Source organism: Lathyrus oleraceus, chromosome 5 (assembly GCF_024323335.1).
Source record: "Lathyrus oleraceus cultivar Zhongwan6 chromosome 5, CAAS_Psat_ZW6_1.0, whole genome shotgun sequence".
Taxonomy (NCBI): Eukaryota; Viridiplantae; Streptophyta; class Magnoliopsida; order Fabales; family Fabaceae; genus Lathyrus; species Lathyrus oleraceus.
In genome coordinates, this window is record NC_066583.1 from 520,737,687 (window position 1) to 520,745,425 (window position 7,739).

The window sequence follows — 7,739 nt, forward strand, 5'->3', positions numbered from 1 at the left end:
ATCCATCAGTGTGTGGATGTGAATGTGTTTGAGAAGATCGCTGATTCGATGATGACGAAGGTTATGTGGAATAATACTGGTACATTGCTATGGATATGATGCATCAGTAAAGAAGATGAAGCTTCAGTCTCTGCATAAGCAGTACGAGAATATCAGCATGAAGAACAATGAGAAGATACCATATTACATCTCCAAAGTGATTCAAATCACAAATGAGATGAAGTCTTGTGGAGAGACTCTTTCTGAACAAGTCATCATTGAGAAGGTATTGAGATCACTTACTCCTTAGTTTTATTACATTATTATAGCAATTGAACATTCTAAGGATCTCAGCACCATGAGAATTGAAGAGATGCAAAGTAGTCTAGAGGCACAAGAGTTGCGTCTGACTGAGAGAACCTTTGAAAGAGAGGTAAAGCAAGATTTGAAAGCATATTTTGGTAAGAAGAATCAGAAGCAGTCTTGGTCATAGGCCAAGAAGAGACATGGTTGTGGTTATCACAAGTCAGAAACCTCCAATTTTGATAAGAAGAAACATCATAAGGAAAAGGAGGGGTTTGACATGAAGAAGGTTCAATTAAATGTTGTAAGAAGTTTGGCCACTTTATTGTTGACAATTAGTCAAATAAGGAAAGGAAATAAGAAGAAGAAAACATAACCAGAGAAGAATATGATGATGAACATGTGATATTGATGGCTTATGAATCTGATGGTGGATATTTGGTAGAATGGTGGTATATGGACATTGGTTGCTCAAATCACCTAAGTGAAAACAAACAATGGCTGGTTAATTTTGACTCTAGAAAGAAGACAAAAATTAGATGTGTTGATGATAAGTATTTGAATGCTGAAGGAATGGTAAATGTCAAGGTCAGAGTGAAGAATGGAAAAATTGTTCTAATCAAGGATGTTTCTTATGTTCCTGACATGAAAAGTAATTTGATAAGTGTAGGTCAACTAATTGAGGAAGATTTCTCAGTTACAATGAAGGACAATCCCTTGAAGTTGTATGATTTTGATCATAAGTTGATTATGTAGTTTGAATAGGGAAGTAACATAACATTCAAGGTGAATATGGAAACAACTGAAAGTAAATGCCTTAGTGTTAAAGGTGCTAAAGGTGATTGTGAGTAGTGACACGAGAGATTAGGGCATTTGAACTTCGAAAGCTTAAGGAATTTGAGTTCTAAGAAGCTGGTACATGGCATTCCTAAGATTGTGAAGCCTAAGAAGTCATATGATATATTCATCACAGGTAAGCAACCTAGATATTCATTTGCATCAGAAGTGGCTCCAAGAGCAAAACATGCTTTCGGAGTAGTGCATTCTGATGTATGTGGGCCGTTTGAAGTACCTTCACTTGGAGGAAATAAGTACTTTGTGTCATTTTTGGATTAGTTTACAAGAATGACATAGGAAACACTCTTCAAGTTTAAGCATAAGGTGTTTACTGAGTTTCAAAACTTCAAAGTGAAGGCTAAAAAACGGAGTGGTCAGAAGCTGAAAATTCTCAGAACTGATGGTGCGGGTTAGTACAACTCTATAGAGTTCAAAAGGTTTTGTGAGGAGAATGAAATTGAGCATGAGGTTACTGTTCCATACACTCCTCAACACAATGGTCTTGCTGAAAGAAGAAACCGAACTTTGCTTGATATCATAAGAAGCATGATGAAGGAGAAAAAACTCCCTCAAACCTTGTGGGGAGAAACTTTTTCCACTGCATCATATGTACTCAACAGGTGTCTAACTAAGAAACTGAAGGAAATTTTTCCTTTTGAGAAGTGGATTGGAGATAAGAAAAATGTGATTCATCTGAAGGTGTTTGGTTATGTTTGTTATAAACATGTTCCAGATGCTAAAAGAAGAAAATTGGATGACAAAAGAAGAGTCGTGTTGCTGGTAGGGTACCACAGTACATGTGCTTATAAGTTATATTGCCATGTCACCAACAAAGTTGAATTCAACAGAGATGTCATTGTGAAAGAATCAGAAGCATGGAACTGGAACAAGTCTCAATCCAACTCTGGTACAATGTTGACATCTGAGTTAACTTCTGAAGATATTTTTGACTCTGAAGGAGATTTTGAGTCTGAAGATGTGTCAGAGTCTGAAGGAGACTGTGATGTTGAAGAAGAGTCTGAAGGTGAATCTGATTCTGATCTAGATTCGGATAATCATCTAGACATTGGTGGTAATCATGCCTCTGAAGGTGGTCATGACTCTGAAGGTAGTCAAACATCTAATATTATTCCAGCATCTGAAGAAGATTTTGAATAAGTTTAGAGATCGCAAAGAATCAGATAAATTTCAAGAAGATTTGTAAAGTTTGACTGGTCTGAGATACTAAGATAGACTATGAAGGGGAAGTTATTTAGTTTGCCATGTTGGTAGACTATGAACCAGTAAGTGTTGAAGAAGCTCTCAAGAAGAAAGTGTGGCTAAAGGTCATGAAAGAAGAACTTAAGGCTATAGAAAGAAACAAGAGTTAGGAGTTGACTGAGCTTCCAAAGAACAAGAAATCCATCAGTGTCAAATGGGTGTACAAGATGAAACTAAAGCCAGATGGATCAATTACACAAAACAAGGTTAGTAGCTAGAGGATTTCTACAAAAATCTGGACTATATTACTTTGAAGTGTTTGCTCTTATAGCTAGACATGAAACAATCAGACTGGTGATTGTTATAGTTGCTAACAAGAATTGGCCTATGATGCATTTAGATCTATAATATGCATTTCTGAATGGTCCTTTACAAGAGGAAGTTTATGTGTTACAACCTCCTAGAATTGTGAAAAAGAATCAGGAAGGGATGGTATAAAAGTTGCATAAAACCTTGTATGGACTGAAACAAACTCTTAGATCCTGGAATCTAAAAATTGATTCATTTTTCAAGCTTCAAGGATTCAGAAAATGTGAGATGGAGTATGGTGTTTATGTTAAGCATACATCAGATAGAAATATGATTTGAGTGTGTCTCTGTGTTGATGGCATATTGCTAACAGAGAGTTGTTCAGATGAGATAGTTAAGTTCAAGAAGGTGTTGATGAATGAGTTTAATATGACTGGTCTAGGAAATATGACATCTTTTTTAAGGATGGAGATTATGTACTCTAAGAAGGTATAATCTTGCATCAAGTAAAGTATGAACGTGAGCTTCTAAAGAGACTTGAGATGATGAATTACAAGTCTACAATCACACCTGCTGAAATAAATCACAAGTTGGGTTATGATGTATATGCTATAACTTTTAAACAGTTTATAGGCTCATTGAAATATCTCTATAATACCAGACCTGATATTTGTTATGCAGTTGGAATGGTGAGTAGGTTTATGAACAAACCAAAGTGGACACATTACCAAGTTGTTGTCGAGATATTGAGGTTATTTAAGGGAACTATGAAGTATGGAGTTTTGTTTCCTTATGGTGTTGAAACTGAGTCAGAGTTAATGTGACATCCAGACTTCGATTGATGTGGAGACAGAGTTGACAAAAAGAAATACTTCTAGATATTTCTTCAAATATCTGGGAAATCCCATTTCTTGGTACTCCAAGAATAAACTAATGGTTGCATTGTCAATCTGTGAAGCTGAGTACATTTTAGATGTTTTGACTGCTTGTCAATCTGTATGGATTCTAAACTTGCTGCAAGATCTGAAGATCAATGTAAGCAAACATGTGAAGTTGATGATTGACAATAAATCGTCTATAAGGCTTGCAAAGAATCCAGTGCTGCATGAAAGGAGTAAGCACATTAACACTAATTTTCATTTTCTGGGAAATCAGATTCAGAATGGGGTGCTTGAAGTTGACAGATGTTTTGACTAAAGCAATCAAGACTGGACACTTTATCCAGTTGAGGGATGAAATTAATATTGTTGATTTTGATTAGCTGAATATGAATTAAGGGATTGTAGTAGATATAATTCAAATTCACTTAAGTGATTTCAGAATTAATTTGAATTTCATTTAATTATGGACATGTGTATAAGTAGAAGCTGAGTTTTCAGTTTATTAAAGTTTTTTTTCTTCATTGTAACAGAATTTCATTAACAAGTTAGTTACATTCTCTCTTCTCTCTCTTCTCTCTCTTCCATCTTCATCATCTTCATCTTCTTCCTCCTTGTACACCAACAAATATTCCTTCTTCTAAAATACGAGTTTCTACATTTTATCATGGAAATGTTTGTTAAAAAAATATAATCTCATGCCCTGAAATATGAACATGTGTATTATTTAGTAAAATTTTGGTTACAAATATTTTCTTAGTATATCATAAATTTGATTTTAGTAGAAAAAAAGTTGGAACATTTAAATTTTGTTTGAGATCTTCTGTTTCTCTGCTGGTTATTAATATCTGGGTTGAGAAATATGACTTACAATTCTGTTTTTGGTGGTAACGTCTGTGTTGTTGTTGCTTAGACGTTTAAATGTGGTTTCTGTTTTGATCTTGATAAGAATAATCTTTACTTGTTGTTTTGGAATTAATGTGCTATTATTTAATATTATTTTCTATAATAATTAAATCTTATATTATGCATTGATTCAGACTTTAATGTAATTTTATATTTATTTTATAAATATTTTTTTTGCATGTAAGTATGTTAACACCTTCATTTAAAAGAAGGAATATAGTTAAACTTTATATTTGAGTTTTAAAGATGAATCTTTCCAAAGAAAAAGTAGAAGGTTCAAATAGAAGTTATTTTCTTTAATTTGAAATTAAATTATGACATTTTAATTTCTTACACAAAATTCAAATTTCAAGATTAAATTGACTTGTGAATATAACAATTTTCTTTGAAATTAAATTGGTTAATGATCCTTTTTTTGTTGATCCTTATTAATATTATCACAATTTTCACTCTTCTTTATTAAAAAAATTAATATTAGTGAATGATTTTCAAATTTAATCTCCAATTACTCTAATAAGTTAATTGGATGATTTATTTCATAAAATAATATCTTATTTTAAGAATATGTTTTAAGAAAGATAGTTTAGGTTTAGGTCCAAAATCAATTTGTACCTTAATTTGGTGATTAAAATGTAAAAAAAAAAATCATTTTAAATTGATGCTGTATATATTTTATACAATGAGATGGTAATTAATTATAAAATTAGATATTTGTATAAAGTTTGAAATAAGAAACCATAATTTTACTAGTACTGTATAGATAGATAGAAACATATGAGTCTAGATTTGTAATACCATTTTGATGGTAATTTGATTTTAAATAGAGATTGTGGAACTAAGTAAGTGATGAATAGTGGTAGTAGTTTGGATTTGTTTAAGTAGATTAACGGAGGAACCTCTAGTAAAATATAGGTGATGTCTTATTTAAAGGAAATTGGTGTTAATATAAGTGAAGTTGGATTGGATTTTAAATAACTCTAGAAATTGTTATTGAATATGTAGGGAGGATGATAATCAGGCTCTTATCCTAGGGAAGATATTGTCACTTATTGTGAGTCTTTTAGAATGTAAATAAAGTGTTTCATTATTTATTTATTTATTTGGTACTACAAATTTGATAAAATATGGAGTCCTAAATTAGTATAAGAGAAAACACAATTTTAAAATTTCTCTAAAATGGATACTGTCACACCCCGATTTTGACCCTGATATTCATATCGTTTTTCTTATTTCATTATTTGCTCCTCATGAGTTCGTTCCTCTAATATGGCATCCCTTTTCCATGAGCATCAAATGGTCTCCTTTTCTGTTATTGTTGCACCCTTTTGTGTTTTGTGCATTCAATGCGACGTGCTACTGTCAACATATTTGGATACATAGGCGCATTCCGCGTCGGCGGTAATCAAAGAATCCAAAGATTATTTTGCTTGGATTAGAGTATGCGGTCAAAAAGAATTTTGTCACGAAAAAGCTTTGATGAACATTATTTGCTTCAAGGGGATTTTAGTGTCTTGCCATGCCTTAAGGAATAGTCATTATCATGTGGTTTGTTCAAGAGGGACCAAGCACGAAAACCGGTTTGCACTATATGTTTCACCAACTTTCAACAGAAGCCAATAAACTTGAAGATAAAATCAAATGGTTTCGCTGAAAAGAAGAAGGTGCTGGTGTTGCTGGTGCTGCTCTTGCTTATACACTTTGAAAGGATGGACGACGAGTGCATGTGATTGAAAGAGACTTGAGTAAACCTGATAGGATTGTGGGTGAATTGCTACAACCTGGTGGATATCTAAAGTTACTTAAGTTGGGTCTTGAAAATTGTGTGGATGAAATTGATGCACAAAGAATCTTTGGCTATGCTCTTTATAAGGATGGGAAAAACACCAAGTTGTCTTATCCCTTAGAAATTTTTTTGACTCTGATGTATCTGGAAGAAGCTTTCACAATGGTCGTTTCATACAACAAATGCGAGAAAAGGCTTCATCTCTTTCAAATGTAAAATCAGAACAAAGAACCGTCACGTCTTTACTCGAAGAAAATAAAACCATCAAAGGGGTAAACTATAAAAACAAGAGTGGACAAGAGTTTACAACAAAGGCTTCTCTCACCATAGTATGTGATGGTTGTTTTTCTAACTTGAGACATTCTCTTTGTAATCCTAAGGTTGAAGTTCCTTCTCATTTTGTTGGATTGATATTGGAGAATTGTAACCTTCCATATGAAAATCATGGACATGTTATCTTGGGTGATACTTCGCCAATTTTGTTTTATCCTATAAGTAGTACCGAGATTCGATGTTTGGTCGATGTGCCTGGCCAAAAACTACCTTTTGTTGGTAATGGTGAAATGGCTAATTATTTGAAAACTGTGGTAGCACCTCAGGTGCCAAAATAAGAAACATTCTACCACATTTGATGTCAAATTTGTGTCACGACTCGTTCATTTACGCTTATAAGCCTCTTCTACTAATTGAGAGAATTACATGTTCAGGTTCCTTCGGAGTTGTATACTTTTTTTTATATAGCAGCAGTTGATAAAGGAAACATCAGAAGCATGCTGTTAGCAGCCTTTATCAGGATGCTAGAATCAATGAAGCTACTGTGATCCTAGACAAGATGGTGGATTTCGATATTCTTATGGTTCATAATAAATGTACTGATAATTCGGTAAAAACAAAAACAATACAACTTTAGTAGCTCAGAAAATTGTTGATTCGCTTGATAAAAATGCTATACATAATTCTCTTCCAAATAATATTGTGTACAACATAGCTATAGATGGACTTTGCAAGTCAGGAAAAATTAATGAAGCAAGAAGCGTTCTGTCAGTTTTGATATCTAGAGGTTTTCTTCTAGATAATTTCACATATTGTGCATTAATTCATGCCTTTTCAGCTTCTGGCAATATGGACAAAGCTTTCAAGGAAACATTGATCGAGCACAGAGACTTTTCCATAAACTTCATCAAAAGGGGCTGGTTCCTAACGCTGCCACCTGCAATATTAATCAGTTGTTACTGTAGAATTGGTGATCTTGATAAAGCCTCTAAATTGAAAGAGAAGATATCTCAAGCAACTTTGGCATCGAAAATTGAGGTTCAACATCAAAGTTCACAACCATCATTTGATAGTCTCAAGGCACTTACAGGCTCCATCATAGAGCATGGCAAGAATTTAGAAAAAAGCTTCAAGAGAACAAACCTCCTGCACGATATTAACCACAACAATATCAGTAGCAAGGACAACAGATAAGACCCTTACGCGCCAGTACTACCTGCTACTGCATCTGGATGTGTTTCCATATCTCATCAAGTGGAACCATTGTAACC

General features: G+C 33.6%; 1 pseudogene; it reads left to right on the forward strand.

The window, feature by feature from the left end:
* Positions 1–3,561: 3,561 nt before the first annotated feature.
* Positions 3,562–7,016, forward strand: LOC127081771 (squalene epoxidase 1-like; annotated as a pseudogene).
* The last annotated feature ends 723 nt before the right edge of the window (positions 7,017–7,739 follow it).